Source organism: Diabrotica undecimpunctata, chromosome 6 (assembly GCF_040954645.1).
Source record: "Diabrotica undecimpunctata isolate CICGRU chromosome 6, icDiaUnde3, whole genome shotgun sequence".
NCBI classification, from domain to species: Eukaryota; Metazoa; Arthropoda; class Insecta; order Coleoptera; family Chrysomelidae; genus Diabrotica; species Diabrotica undecimpunctata.
Genome location: NC_092808.1, coordinates 59,437,680 through 59,453,095, shown reverse-complemented (window position 1 = coordinate 59,453,095; position 15,416 = coordinate 59,437,680). Strand labels below are relative to the sequence as shown.

Here is a 15,416-nt window from a genome sequence, read left to right as displayed (position 1 = left end):
CAAGCAATACACGAAGCCTATAAACAAAACCCAGAAGCTTTTGCAGTTCCTCCTGATAATATAATTGCCTTTATCGAGAACGCTTACGGCAGCTGTGACCCTGTCTCAGAAGCATTTAAATTCACAACAGATATTAAATCACTCATTTTAACTTTGCAATCAATAAACCCTAATTATACAGAAATACGCAGAAATTATGCAGAAATACATTCTGCAACAGATGACTCTGAAAGTATAAACAGTCTTGATAATTCCCAGGATGCTTGTGATAAAGAATACCTGTCTGATAGTTCACAAACCTCGCAAACATCCAAACACTCTACATATTAATTTCAACCTTCACAAAGATACAATGGAATTGTGACGGATTTTATCCCCGTCGTCCACGCCTTGAACAGCTCATATCTGAGTCTTCTCCTGACTTTCTATGCCTACAAGAAACAAACTTCACTGATAAATATTCCGGACAACTTAAAAATTTTACAGGTTACCACTATATTCGAACTACCCAACTCCGTGCCAGTGGCGGAGCATCAATTTTTGTTTCCACTGATATTTTCCATAAAGAATTTCCGCTAAACACAAACCTCGAAGCTATAGCCGTTACAGCTTGGTGTCCCTACAAAATTACAATTTGTTGCATATACATCCCTCCAAACTACTGTTTAATAAGTTCCGATCTTGAAGATTTAACTTCTCAGCTTCCTACACCTTTTATCTTAGTAGGTGACTTTAATGCACATAATACTATGTGGGGATCCGAAAACACATTTGGAAGAGGTAAAACAATCGAAAATTTCCTAAATAACGTAAATATAAACTTACTAAATTCAGGAAGTAGTACATACTTTCACATCCAATCAGGTAGTTTCTCTTCCATAGATTTATCTTTCTGTAATCCCGGAATATTTCCTTTACTTTCATGGTACACATTAAACAGTCTCTATGATAGTAATCATTTTCCTATTCTTATCTCTGACCAGTCAAAAATGCCCTCGAGAATTATAACAAAATGGAAAATCACTCAAGCAAACTGGGATCTTTTCAGAACCACTGTTAAGGGAAAAACCGATGAATTACTTTTTAACAATGATATAGATACTGATGTAAAACTATTAAATAATTGTTTAACTGAATCTGCTGAGGAATGTATTGGTAAATGCGCGATTGATCCTTCCAAGAAACCTGTTCCGTGGTGGAATGAGTCGTGCAAAATAGCTGTCAAACAATGCAAAAAAGCATTAAATAAATTCCGGAAGACCCATACCACCACGGATTTAATAAATTTTAAAAAACTTAGGGCCAATTCTAGGCGTATTTTAAAAGAAAGTAAGAAATCCTCATGGAATCAATACGTTAGTTCAATCACAAAAGATACTTCTCCCGCGCAAATGTGGTCAAAGATAAGACGTATGAAAGGTCATAATACATCCAGCAAAATAGCCGCCATCTCCCTGCAGGATCATACAGTTACCGATGATCAACATATTGCAGATATCTTTGCCTCTCACTTTTCAGATAAGTCAAATATTCCGAATCTTTCCAATAACTCAGATACCAACATTTCCAGCCCCAAAATATTTTCTAACACCAGCTCTATGAATCTTCCTTTTAATCTCCTAGAATTAAACGAAGCCATATCTTCATTGAAAAACTCAGCAGCCGGTCCTGACGATATCCCATCAATATTCTTAAAAAATCTCCATCCAGACACACATCTCAAACTGTTAGAGTTGTATAATAAGATCTGGTCTCAAAACCAGTTCCCAACGTTATGGCGACAAGCGACTACAATTCCTATTAAAAAGAATGACTCATCTCCAAATCTTCTAAAATCATATAGACCAATTTCTCTCACTTGTTCACTATGTAAACTGTTAGAAAAGATGGTCAATAAACGCTTACTATGGTATCTAGAAAGAAATAATATCCTTGACCCATTCCAAACAGGTTTCAGATCAAATCGAAGTACAATGGATAACCTGGTCACACTACATACTGACATTGTTAATGCATTTTCGAATAGAAGCGAAGTCATAGCAGTAACTTTAGATATCCAAAGTGCCTTCGACACTGTACAAAGACCTCTAATTCTAAGAAAATTAACGGAATATAATTTAACTGGTAACATTTATTTATTTTTAAAAAATTTTTTAACAAGTCGAGATTTTAGAGTATTAACAAATGGAAAAATATCAAAACCACACGCTTTGGACAACGGTTTGCCTCAGGGCTCAGTCTTAAGCACTACCTTATTTTTACTTAGTATGAATGACTTTTCCTCATATATAGAACCACCAGTCAGGTACTCGATATATGCTGATGATATTATATTATACTGCCGAGGCAGAGTCACAGCTACCACCAGCACTTTGCTACAAAACACAATAAACAAAATAGGCACCTGGTCTACGCGTGCTGGATTTGTGTTTTCAGCTCCTAAATCCAAAGTAATTCACTTTACCAAAAAGCATAGACCTAATCCACCCTCTATAACTCTAAACGGACTTCGTTTACAAACAGTTAATTATTTGACACTTCTTGGTATCACCTTTGATAAAAAGCTTATCTGGAGACAGCATATTCAGAAACTTAAAGGAAACTGTACCCAAAGAATCAATTTACTTAAATCTCTTGCTAGCTTTTCTTGGGGAGCTGACGAAGAATCTCTTCTTAAAATATATAGAGCGTTAATTCGCTCTAAGCTAGATTATGGCAGTATTCTTTATATGACATCTAGTAGCTCCCTACTAAAGTCTCTAAACACGATTCAAAATACATCCCTACGACTATGCCTCGGTGTTTTCAAATCAAGACCCGCCGAAAGTCTGTGCGTTGAATCTTCAGAGCCACCACTCCATCTAAGAAGGCAGCAGCTTCTACTTTCATACTTTGTAAGAATATCAGCAAACCCAAGTAACCCGGTAATAAATCTAATCAATCCCATAGAACCTCCCCCAGTAAACGCTTCCAATCAGTCTCTCACATTACCACAAATATTATCTCCTTTATTAGATTCCATCAACCTCTCCAATACTACTTCTATTTATACCCCCAAGACAGCTCCATGGATGCACAATCTTCCAATATTCAATACTGATTTATGCCGATTCGACAAAACAGAAACCCCAAACTTAATCCTTAGAAAATCCTTCCAAAACATCCTTAACTTAACACAATTTGATGAAATTTTATACACCGATGCATCCAAGAATGAAGACTGTTGTGGCTCTGCGGTGTCCACACTGACGACGACAATAAGCTCTGTGCGATTACCCAAAAGTTGTAGTATCTATACCGCAGAATTATATGGAATACTCCAAGCATTAAAGACTTCCATCCGTCCTACTTCAAATGAAAGCATAAAAATCGCCATTTGCACTGATTCTCTTTCCTCGATTTATTCAATAAGATGCATTTTCTCGAAAAACCCACTAGTCCAGGAAATCCACACTATCTGTAACCAACTATATTCTGCTAACATAAAAGTCGTAATGATCTGGACTCCATCTCATGTTGGTATATTGGGAAACGAAAAAGCGGACCAAGCCGCTAAAGCAGCATGTTCTTCTGACATAGCCTTCCAAGAGGTCCAAATCCATACGGATCTTAAAATATTGGTAAAACAAAAAATCCTCAGCTCATGGGCGGACCTGTGGAGTAAAACAAAAACTAAGCTGCATGAAGTTCAGCCCAACTTATCTCGCGTCAATATCTCCTCTATGAACAGGAAAGAAAAATCAGTTATTCACCGACTACGAATAGGGCATACACGTCTCACACATGGATACCTTATGGCATCAGGAAACCCTCCAGTATGCCACTACTGTAATAACGTCCTTTCTATCAAACACGTGATAGTGGACTGCTGCCAGTATAACTCTTCCAGAAACAAGCACAGCCTAAAAGGAAATCTAAAAGACATTCTCAGTGTTCCAAACCGTTTTGACAGTGTTCTTAGATTTTTAAAAGAAACAAGTTTATTTCAGCTAATATAAACAGTGCATAGTGATAAGCTTTATTGTTCTAACCTTTCTATAAAAAAAAAAAAATGTTCATATTAAATTCTTGTACCTATACCTATATAAAATATGTATAATGTTGTAAACTACTGTACCCGTGTCAATGACCATAAGCTGTCGAGACACGTTAATTTTAAATAAAAAAAAAAAAAAACCCTATTTACAAATTGTAGAATATAAAACTCTTACCTAATTGTGAACCTAATAATGATTGAAAAATACTGTTTAGATGTAAGTATTTATGTATTAACTATAGTAAAGCTAATAACCCAAATTAGTTGATGCTGTTATCAATAAAATAAAAAAAAAAGAATAACTGGATTGACTTTAAATCTCTTTCAGTGTTTTCATTGTTCTGATTTTTGACCAAATTAAAAAAAAGAGTGTTAAAATGTATTACAATTCCGACTATATTTCATATTATAAATCATGTAAAATGGTTGTACATACCTTTGTGTGGTTATTTCCTGTATACGTATATTCCTTATGAAAGGAAAATCATTTAAAAAATCCGAAAATTACCATAACAAAACACCTCGACAGAAATCATTTGTTGGTGCGTTTTAACATAAATTGTTGATAAAACTGATGTTTATCAAAAGCGATAGTTCGTTCTTGATTATTATCAATCACAAATACATGCGGAGTCATACTCTATTGAATTGTAAATTGTTGTAACAATAAACCACCGCACAAGTTGTCTGCATATTTAAAGTTCGTTAATAAGCTATTCTTATTCGAACGGTTCTTAAACGATTCCTATTTTTTATGCAAGAAGAGTAATTGTCAGAATGTCTAAATATTCATAAAAAGATTTGGCAGCATTTGCAGTATCGATTAACGTGTAAAAAGTTTATTAGATCAGATAAATTTTGTCCCGTTTAGGTTTAGTTATATGGTGGACAAAATATAAGTTAAAGTTTTAATTTTCTATAATCAGCTGTAATGCAATAAATCTTTTTCTTCTTGTTCCTTTTTTTACACTTTTACATTATATATTATTGTGATTATATACGGGCGACATTAATGCGAAAATGGGGTTTAAATAAGATGATGCAGAAGTAGCAATGGGTAAGTCTTGATATGGCGAAATAAATTAACGTGGGCAAAGATTGGCTTTTTTCGATAAAAAGCCTCAGCGTAAATTTACATGGGTCAGCCCAGATGACAGTGTCAAAAATAAAATAGATTATATCATAACAAATAGAAAAGGAATAATCAAAGACATTGAAGTACTCAACAAATTTTCAATAGGAAGCGACCACCGATTAATCTTTGGTCGTAAAATGTCAAATTGGAAAGAACAAAGATCATCCTAAAAACAAGAAAGAAGAAATGGATTTCCGCAGAAAACAACGACCTGTATGAAGATACACTAACCGGACATATAAAAGACTTGAAAGACTTGAAAGAGGAAAAATACGGCTCCAACTACACAACAATGAAAACATTAAATAAAGATATCCGCCGATCAATCCGGAAAGACGTAAGAGAAAACAATACAAGAGAAATAACTAAAGTAATTCAAGAAAACAAAAGTTTAAAAGTTTTGAGGCGAAATACGAACATGGGCAACAAAAATATGTACAAAATAAAAAACAAAAATAAAACCATTACTACTGACAGAACCAAATTCGTTGAGGTCGTCGAATCCTCTTATTGCGAAATGTATGAGAGCACCGACGAAAGGCAAGATCAGTCCCTGCCCAAAATCATCACAAACTAGGGATCAGAATTAATGCCAGAAATAACTCCATACGAAATCAAAATGGCACTTTTAGAAATGAAAAAGAACAAATCCCCTGGCGATGACGGAGTAGTGATCGAAGCGATTAAACTAGGTGGAAATAAAATTTTCCAGGCTTTGACCAAGCTTTTCACCGAATGCATTTACCAAGGAAAAACTTCTTCTGAATGGAACAATGCAGTCGTTACTTTATTACAAAACAAGGATACATAACAGATCTAAAAACCTACCGTCCTCTCAGTTTGCTTTTACACTCTAATATGTATAAATCTCGTGTCACAATGTTTGTCTTCAATGGACTCCTAAACCAATTAACCGATTATAATAAAATTCGCACACCATGTGCAGTTCGATCCAACTTGAGAGATAGGATAGTTTAAATCTCAAATTATAGTCGCAATTTTAATTTATTGCTAATTATTTGTCTGTTATTATTTGACAGTCACAATTATCTGTTAACTCCAAATGATTCTAACAGATGTCGATACCTTTCGACTGGGTTGAGTAAGTAATCAATAGATGGCGCTGCTATGGTAAATCTACGAACGTGTCATATAAGATACATTTTAATAGCATAATTACCACGTGTTGTTGACGCTATAAAATTAATTAAATTTATTTTGTAGTGAACGAAATACTGTATAATTCAATTATTTCCACTTTTTAAATTTTTGGTGTTAGCATAGCCTACCACGTGTTACTTAGACTGAAGTGTAAATTGAATTCATATTATAATGAAGATAATACAGTGAAATTAATCCTATTTTTTACTTATTTGTGCTTCATTGATCAAAACTTTATAATTTAATTTGAATATATGTATGTAAGTATTATCACATAATTATAAAATTTAATTAAAATGTCAATGCAAAAATGATACACAATTTCCTACTTTTTCAATAGTTGTACAAATATTTTTTTTATTGTTTTTATTTAACCTCTATTAAAAAATATTTAGCACTTATTATTTCAATGTGCTATGATAACAAGTTTTTCAGATTTTTTTTTCTTATATTTAAACGATTAAATTAGTATTTCAATTCTTATTGAAATTATTATTTAAAATCTATAATTTAAATATGTACATGTCAGTATTATCACATAATTATAAAAGTTAATTAGAATTATTTTCAATTTTTCTTTTCTCATATTTAAACGATTAAATTATTATTTTTAGTCAAATGCCACCGAAAAAATCTAACCTCAACAACGCGAGCAGCAAAGGGTAACAGCAATTATTCAATATTCAGCAATTTCCAGAACAAATCGAAACAAGAAATGCAGCTCAAAGAATCAGGACTGCAGAAAGTCGTGCACAAGAATCTCAAGAACAGCGTGACGAACGTCTGCAACAGAATATTACGAGAACAAGAGCGGCACGAGAACGAAACATAACTACAGTACGAGTACTAGATCGACAAAGGCAACGGATCAGCCGCTCATTAACACGTGCATCATTCGTTCGGCTTGCCTTTGAATATGCAGCAGATATTAACTACTCAGCGCATTCAAAAATTGCTATCGGTGGAATGGATAAAGTATGTCAATATTGTCAGGTATTGAAATTTCGGAATGAAGCAGCCGGCATGTGCTGCGCATCAGGAAAAGTTGTGCTGTCACCTCTACCCGCTCCGTCGGAGCCTTTATTATCCCTTCTTACTGGCAATTCAGATGATTCCAAATTATTTTTGCGTAAGATACGCAAATTTAATTCTTGCTTCCAAATGACGTCATTTGGGGCAACTAAAATTTGCGATCGTGCATCCGATGGACGTAATTTTGAAACTACATTCAAAATTCAAGGCCAGGTGTACCATAAAATCGGATCACTGATGCCAATGCCTGATAACAATCCGAAATTTCTTCAAATATATTTTAGGGGCGATTGTGAAGAGCGCGTGACGACTCGGTGTCTGTATAATTTTATTGAACAAGCAGAGGAAAGAGCAATTGTGATATTATTGGAAAATTTTTTAGAAGATCACAATCAACTAATTCAATTGATCAAAAGAGTTTCGCCACGACTGCAAAATGACAATTATCAAATCGTCATAAAAGCCGACAAAGTACCATTAGGTGAACATGCTGGTAGATTCAACGCTCCAACTGTTGATGAGGTTGCTGTTATCATGGTTGGTGATCCAGTTGACAAAAGATCTATAAAAATTACACGGCGAGACAACACTGTCAGTACGATTTCGGATCTACACCGTTCATATGACGCACTACAATATCCATTGATATTTTGGCAAGGACAAGATGAATATCACCTTAATATCAAACAGTATGATCCAAATACCGGTAAATTTGACAATTATCTATTTACTTTCTTACTGTATGTATAGATTTTAATTTCGTATTGCATTTTATTTTTTATTTTTTTAGGTGATTACAGAAATAATAAAGTTAGCTCAATGAAATACTACGCACACCGAATAATGGTTAGGCAACATCAAGACAATTATATCCTTCGATATCGTCAGCTGTTCCATCAATACATTGTTGATATGTATGCTAAGGTCGAAATCGAACGCTTGCGATTCCTTCGATTCAACCAGGCAAAACTACGATCGGAAGAATATATTCACTTACGAGATGCTGTTGCTGGAAACATCGATGGAAATTTAAATCCCAATGACATCGGTAATGCTTTCATTTTACCTTCAAGCTACATCGGCAGTCCACGGAACATGCAGGAATACATACAAGGACTTACGTACGTCATTACGGCCGACCGGATTTATTTATTACATTCACATGTAATCCGAATTGGGCAGAGATACAAACTTTACTATTGCCAGGACAACAAGCCATTCATCGTCATGATTTAACTGCACGTGTGTTTAAACAAAAATTGAAATCCTTAATTGATTTTATTGTTAAATATTCAATTTTTGGTATTACACGTTGTTGGCTGTATACGATAGAGTGGCAAAAGCGAGGTTTGCCTCATGCCCACATTTTGGTTTGGCTTAAAGATAGAATCCGTCCTGAAGAAATCGATCAAATAATTTCAGTCGAAATTCCAGACCCATTAATTGATCAAGAATTATTTGATATTATCACCAAACACATGATCCATAGGCCATGCGGTGCTTTCAACATGACGTCATCGTGCATGGAAAATGGAAAATGTAAAAAAAACTTCCCAAAGCCGCATACGAATGACACGATCACGGATATTGATGGTTATCCAATGTATCGCCGCAGAAGTACTGAGAATGGTGGCCACACATTTACAATGCGACTGCCGAACTTTCCAAATCAAGTTGAGTTTGATAATCAGTGGGTGGTACCATACTCACCACTACTTTCAAAAACTTACAAAGCTCATATCAATGTTGAGCTTTGCAGTTCTGTTAACTCAATTAAGTATATTTGTAAATATGTAAACAAAGGCAGTGATTTGGCCATATTTGAAGTACAAAACATAAATAAAAATGACGAAATAGCACGATACCAAATGGGCAGATACATCAGCAGCAATGAAGCTATTTGGCATATTCTCAGCTCTCCCATCCACGAAAGAGATCCTGCTGTCCAACATCTGGCAATACATCTTGAAAACGGTCAACGTGTATACTTCACTGAAGAAAATGTTCTCCAAAGAGCGTTCGAAGCTCCGAAAACGACTCTAACTGAATTTTTTACATTGTGTCAAAAACCTGATGTTTTTGGCCAATTCGCGAAGACATTGGTGTTTGGTGATGTTCCACGTTATTTCACATGGAACAAATCCAGTAAAAAATGGGAGCCACGGAAACAAGGAAAACCACATCCTTCCATTACAGGCATATTCAAAGCTAAGACATTGGGGAGACTTTACACGGTACATCCAAAGCAACGTGAGTGCTTCTATTTACGTTTGTTATTGGTGAATGTTCCCGGACCAACGTCTTTTGAATTTTTACGAACAGTTAATGGTCGAGTATTCAATACATACCAGGATGCATGTCGTGAACTGCAATTTCTAGAAGACGATAACCATTGGGACTTAACGCTTGCTGATGCTGCGTTGACATCAACACCGAATAACATTCGTCAGTTGTTTGCAATTATTTTGACGACATGTTATCCCTCGCAAGCACAAACTTTGTGGGAAAAATATAAAAATTGTATGACAGAAGACATCTTGCACCGAATTAGACAAACAAATCAATGCCAAAACATAGATTATACACCAGAGATGTACAATGAAGCATTGGTCTTGATCGAGGATTTATGTGTTCTTATTTCAAATTTACCACTTAATCATTATGGTATGCCATCACCTAATCGTTCAGCCACCGACTTAGTCAATACCGATTTACAACGAGAAAATCAATATGACCATGGAAGTTTAGCAACAATTATCATGAACAGTGAACCATTACTGACAGCAGAACAAAAAATTATTTATGATCGGATTATGCTGGCTGTTGCTGCTGAACAAGGCGGTTTTTTTTTCTTGAATGCACCCGGTGGAACCGGTAAGACATTTTTAATATCGTTGATTCTTGCCAAAATACGGTCGCAACAAAAAATCGCATTAGCAGTAGCATCGTCAGGCATTGCGGCTACTTTACTGGATGGTGGGCGAACAGCACATTCAACATTCAAGCTGCCATTGGACGTTCGTAATAAACCAGATGCAATGTGTAACATCAAAAAGAATAATGGAATAGCTGCAGTGTTGCGGAAGAGTTCTATATTAATTTGGGATGAGTGCACAATGGCACACAAATATTCACTTGAAGCATTAAACAGAACTATGCAAGATTTAAACAGCAATAATAAACTTTTCGGTGGTGCTATCTTACTTTTGTCTGGTGACTTCCGACAGACCTTACCGGTTATACCTCGCTCTACTTTCGCGGATGAGATTAATGCATGTTTGAAACAATCATTCTTATGGCGAAGTGTTGAAACACTTCGATTGACCATAAATATGCGAGTACAATTGCAAAATGATCCATCAGTACAAATATTTTCTGAACAACTACTAAATATTGGGAACGGTAAAATAGAACTGCAACCAAATACGCAATGCATTAAACTACCAGACAATTTTTGCACTGTTGTTCAGGATAAAAATGAATTGATTCAGAGTATTTTCCCGGATATACAGAATAATTATTTGAATCATGAATGGCTTAGTCAACGGGCGATTTTGGCAGCCAAAAACGTTGATGTTGACGAAATTAACTTCCAGATACAACAGTTGTTACCAGGTGATCTGATGTTTTTTAAATTAATCGATACTGTTGTTGATGAAAATGAAAGTGTAAATTTTCCGATTGAATTTTTAAATTCATTAGATATCCCTGGAATGCCACCACATAATCTTCGATTAAAGATTGGTTCCCCTATTATTCTCCTCCGTAATTTGAATCCACCTCAATTATGTAACGGTACGCGTTTGGTCATCAAAAAGATCACCGGAAACATTCTTGAAGCAACCCCTTTTATTCTGGGAAGTTTAAAGGAAAAGTGGTCCTGCTGCCACGTATTCCGATGATACCATCAGATTCTACCATATCCTTCAAAAGGCTACAGTTTCCAATTCGTTTAGCTTTCGCCATATCTATAAATAAATCTCAAGGTCAAACAATGTCCATTTGCGGTTTAGATTTGGAAAATCCATGTTTTTCTCATGGGCAACTATATGTTGCGTGTTCACGTGTTGGGAAACCGTCGAATCTATTTGTGTTAGCTAAAGACAGGTTAACCAAAAACATTGTGCACCGATTGGTGTTAAATTAAATTGAAATTGAAAGTATTTATAATTCAAAAAAATATATATTAATGTTTAAAAGTTTAAGACTGTCTGCCTTGCCTACCTCATTCATGAGTTTAAGCGTCACATGTTATTTACTGTATTATACTGTAATATACTTATATTTGTTATAAAATTAAATGGAAATAATAAATCTGATAAATTTTTATTTTGTACCTATTGATTTCTGCTTAATATCAAGTGTAAGAACATTTTAATTAATTGTGTTCAACGTACTTCCCCTTCAAATCTCAATCCAGTGAATTTGTATACCAACATCAACATTTTCGTCTTTGTTCGTAAATAATTTCATTGTACTAAAGGGTTATAGTAGTAGAAAGTCAAATAAGGAGATCACCATATTTTTTTTACAAATACCATCTGTGTGAAAAAGCATAGTGGACTCCGTGACTGATGTTCTCTTATTGTTCCTCTTAGATTGTTTACTATAATGTAATATAACAAAAACTTTAGCCACAGCAACGCGTGGCCGGGTCAGCTAGTAAATATATAAACTATTCTCAAAAATGATTAAAAAAGAGTGGATGTTAAATTAGACTTCTATCAGCCTAGAGATCAGATACAGCACTAACAACCACTTACTGGTAATAAAGAACCTGATAGAGAAGTCTGCAGAATACAACAAACCATTGGCGCTGATATTTGTGTGCTGCGAGAAAGCATTCGATACCATAAGTCATCAGAAAATGTTAAAAACATTGACAGAATGCCGAATAGACCATCGCTACACTAACATAATCATATATATCTACCAAAATGCCCAGCTAGCGTAAGACTATCTGAACAAGAAATAAATAAATTCTGTATACAGCGAGAAGTAGGACAAGGAGATACCGTCTCTCCAAAGCCATTAACGATGCTTTTAGAACATACTTGTAAAAAGGCACATCTGAACGAGCATGGTATCAACATAAATGGAAAGAAGCTCAGTCGTTTGAGATTTGCAGATGACATCGTCCTTATAGCCGATCGTACGGATGATGCAATAATAATGTTTGAAAAATTATATCATGCTTCCTTGGAGGTAGAACTAAAGATTAAAATGAACAAGACGCAAATAATGACTAACCTGGTGCTAAATCGAAATATTGCTGTTGATGGAAGTGATCTTGTACAGACTGCATCGTATAAATACTTAGGGCATGAAATTCGGTTGAACAGAGATAACCAGACATGTGAGCTCCCACATCGCATAGGATTAACCTGGGCAGCATTTGGTAAATTAAACTATGTATTTAAATCGAAGCAACCTATATGCCACAAAAGGAAAATCTTTGACCAATGCGTGTTGCCTGTACTCACTTATGGAGCAGAAACATAAACATTCAGAAAAAAGGTAGTGAATAAGATTCGCGTGACTCAGAGGGCTATGGAGCGCCAGATGTTGGGTGTCTTTCTTAGAGACCAAGTCCCAAACGAAGAAATACATCGTAGGATGAAAACAACAGACGCCATCAAACAAATCGCATCGCTAAAATGGAATTGGGCAGGACACGTTGCCAGACTATCAGACAACCGATGGACAGAACGTATTGTCAAGTGGAGATCAAGACAAGAAGCACTACAGAGCAGAGGACGCCCACCAACTAAATGGACTGACGACCTGAAGTATGTTATCAACTGGATGCAAGCCACACAAGACAGAGACAGATGGAAAGAGATAAGGTAGTCCTATATCCAGCAGTGGACACATACAGGTCGATGATGATGATGATATCATTGTTATTGTATAATATGACTCGTTCGTTTTATGCTTGCTAATCTCCATATTTGTGAAGTATTTGAATTATGTAGACTGGGACATAGAAGGTGAGAAATAGTATGTAGATTGTAGATGATATTATAAATGATGATGTTGAAGATGATGTTTTCGAAGGTCCAGCACTTAGTGTTACTGGAAATACTGCGCTGATTTTATTGCCGAAAAAAACAAAAGCATTTGAATAGCTATAATGGAGTTATTATTTAAAGTGTTTTTATTAGATTGATTTTCTGAGTAACTACTGGAAAGATGGTCATGTTATTTTTTTTAAACACATGCCTTAAATTTTGTTAAAAAATGTGATTGTAGTGTCGGCATGATTTATTACAATAAAATCAGGAATCGCAGTTACAGGTAGAGATATATGTAGACATGTTGATGAATCTTCTTCTTCTTCTTCTACTTCTTGGAGATCTTTCGATCTGTTTAATTCTGAAGCTGCCTCTGGTTAATTTCCTCGGAGGTAGATTGCCAACTATCCCTCCATCTTTTAGGTGGTTTTCCGGGAGGTCTTGAACCGGGCGGGTTGTTCTCTAGGGCAATTTTTGGGAGTCTATTCTCATCCATTCGTCTTACATGACTGTACCACATCCTTTTACGCTGCCTTCCCCATCTTACAATATCTTGAATTTTGCACTGCTCTCTAACGTTTGTATTTCTCACCCTGTCTTTTCTTGTTTTGCCCACTAATGTTCTTAGTGTTTTCATCTCGGCAACCCTTAGCATCTGTTTCGTTTTGTTGGTATCTTCGCGAACTTCTATGCCATATGTTATGATCGGTCGTATGCAAGTCTTGTAGATTCTAATTTTACTATCTGTGCGCATATACGGATTTGACCAGACTATCTCCCGCAGACATCCCAACAATGCGGATGCTTTGTTGATCTGACTCCTTAGCTTCTTTACTGGGTCGTGTCTGCTTGATATATCTATGCTAATAGATATATCTATGCTTGATGAATCTAAAGCTAACTATGTCATCGAATGCCATAGTCTGTGGACTAGTACGCATTTCGATGCGCATCGCCCCGCCTCGAATTTTCCCATTGGCTCTTGACCTGTAAATTCCTATTTATCGCTCGAGCAGCGCATATAAATATTGACGATTTTCAGGTCAGCAGGTCAGTCCCTCACGGGCTCTCCGAGAGCTTAGTGCTCTTGGGGCCCTGCTTCCCGCTGTTCCAATTATACTCTGTGGCTGAGATATTATTCAACTACAATCTGATGTTTTATTTCGACCTATATTTTTGTCATGTAAGAAATATCTTGTTTTTTTCAAGACAAGCCATCAAAAGATAAATATTTACAAGTCCATACCCAGTAAATGGACTTGGGTAGAGGAGCTCTCGACTGCGATATTCGAAGCCCTCTACAGAGCACCCGGTGATAACAGAAGGTGTATAGACCCGTATTTGTTCCCCCCAGGTGACAACGAAACTAATTCAATATTGTTAAGAGAATTAAAAACTATTCGGTTGCAATTTAGATAGGTAGAGTGGTTTCTGTTGTTTACAGACTGTAGCTGAGCAAAGTATGGGTGTTTGGGAGGAGGATTGGTATATCTCATCACTGCTAAAGTAATGAGTAATTAATGATCCACAGATAACGGTAATTATCGACAGATTTCATTTTTAATTAACATTTGTTTAACTTGGTGTCAGTTTTTGTGGAAATACTGTTGTGGGTAAACACATACGTTGATAAGTGGTTGGTGTATTTATTTTCTTCATGGATACTCTGATGATATTTTTCATAATAAAATATGTAATCATTGTATCTGCTCTTAATACATTCACAATGAAACTAGTAATTATAAATACTTTTTATTTATGTTACGGTTATAGTAGGCATTTGTTTTTAAAATGTGATTAATATTGTTTTTCACGTTTTTATATTTTTCATGGTTTATTATTCTTCGTCATTTAGCGTCTAATTTTAGATAAGCTTGTTTTTTATTTAGATTGTAGTATTTTAAATCTAATTATTTTAATTTTTTTATTTCTCTTAGTTCCATTATTTTACCAATTGATTTGCACTTGCTTTCAGTTTTATAACATTCTTCGCCAGCTTCGAATTTACGTTTTTTTTTGTAATTTTTACTTTTTTTTT

At 35.3% G+C, this 15,416-nt stretch overlaps 1 protein-coding gene across 1 annotated transcript in view; it reads right to left on the bottom strand.

The window, feature by feature from the left end:
* The window catches only part of LOC140443460 (glycerol kinase 3-like), a 106,886-nt gene extending 102,279 nt beyond the window's left edge, over nucleotides 1–4,607 (bottom strand). The window contains exon 1 of the mRNA XM_072534736.1: nucleotides 4,473–4,607. The gene's annotated coding sequence lies outside the window, so the exon portion shown is untranslated. The remainder of the gene's footprint in view (nucleotides 1–4,472) is intronic.
* Between the last annotated feature and the right edge of the window lie 10,809 nt (nucleotides 4,608–15,416).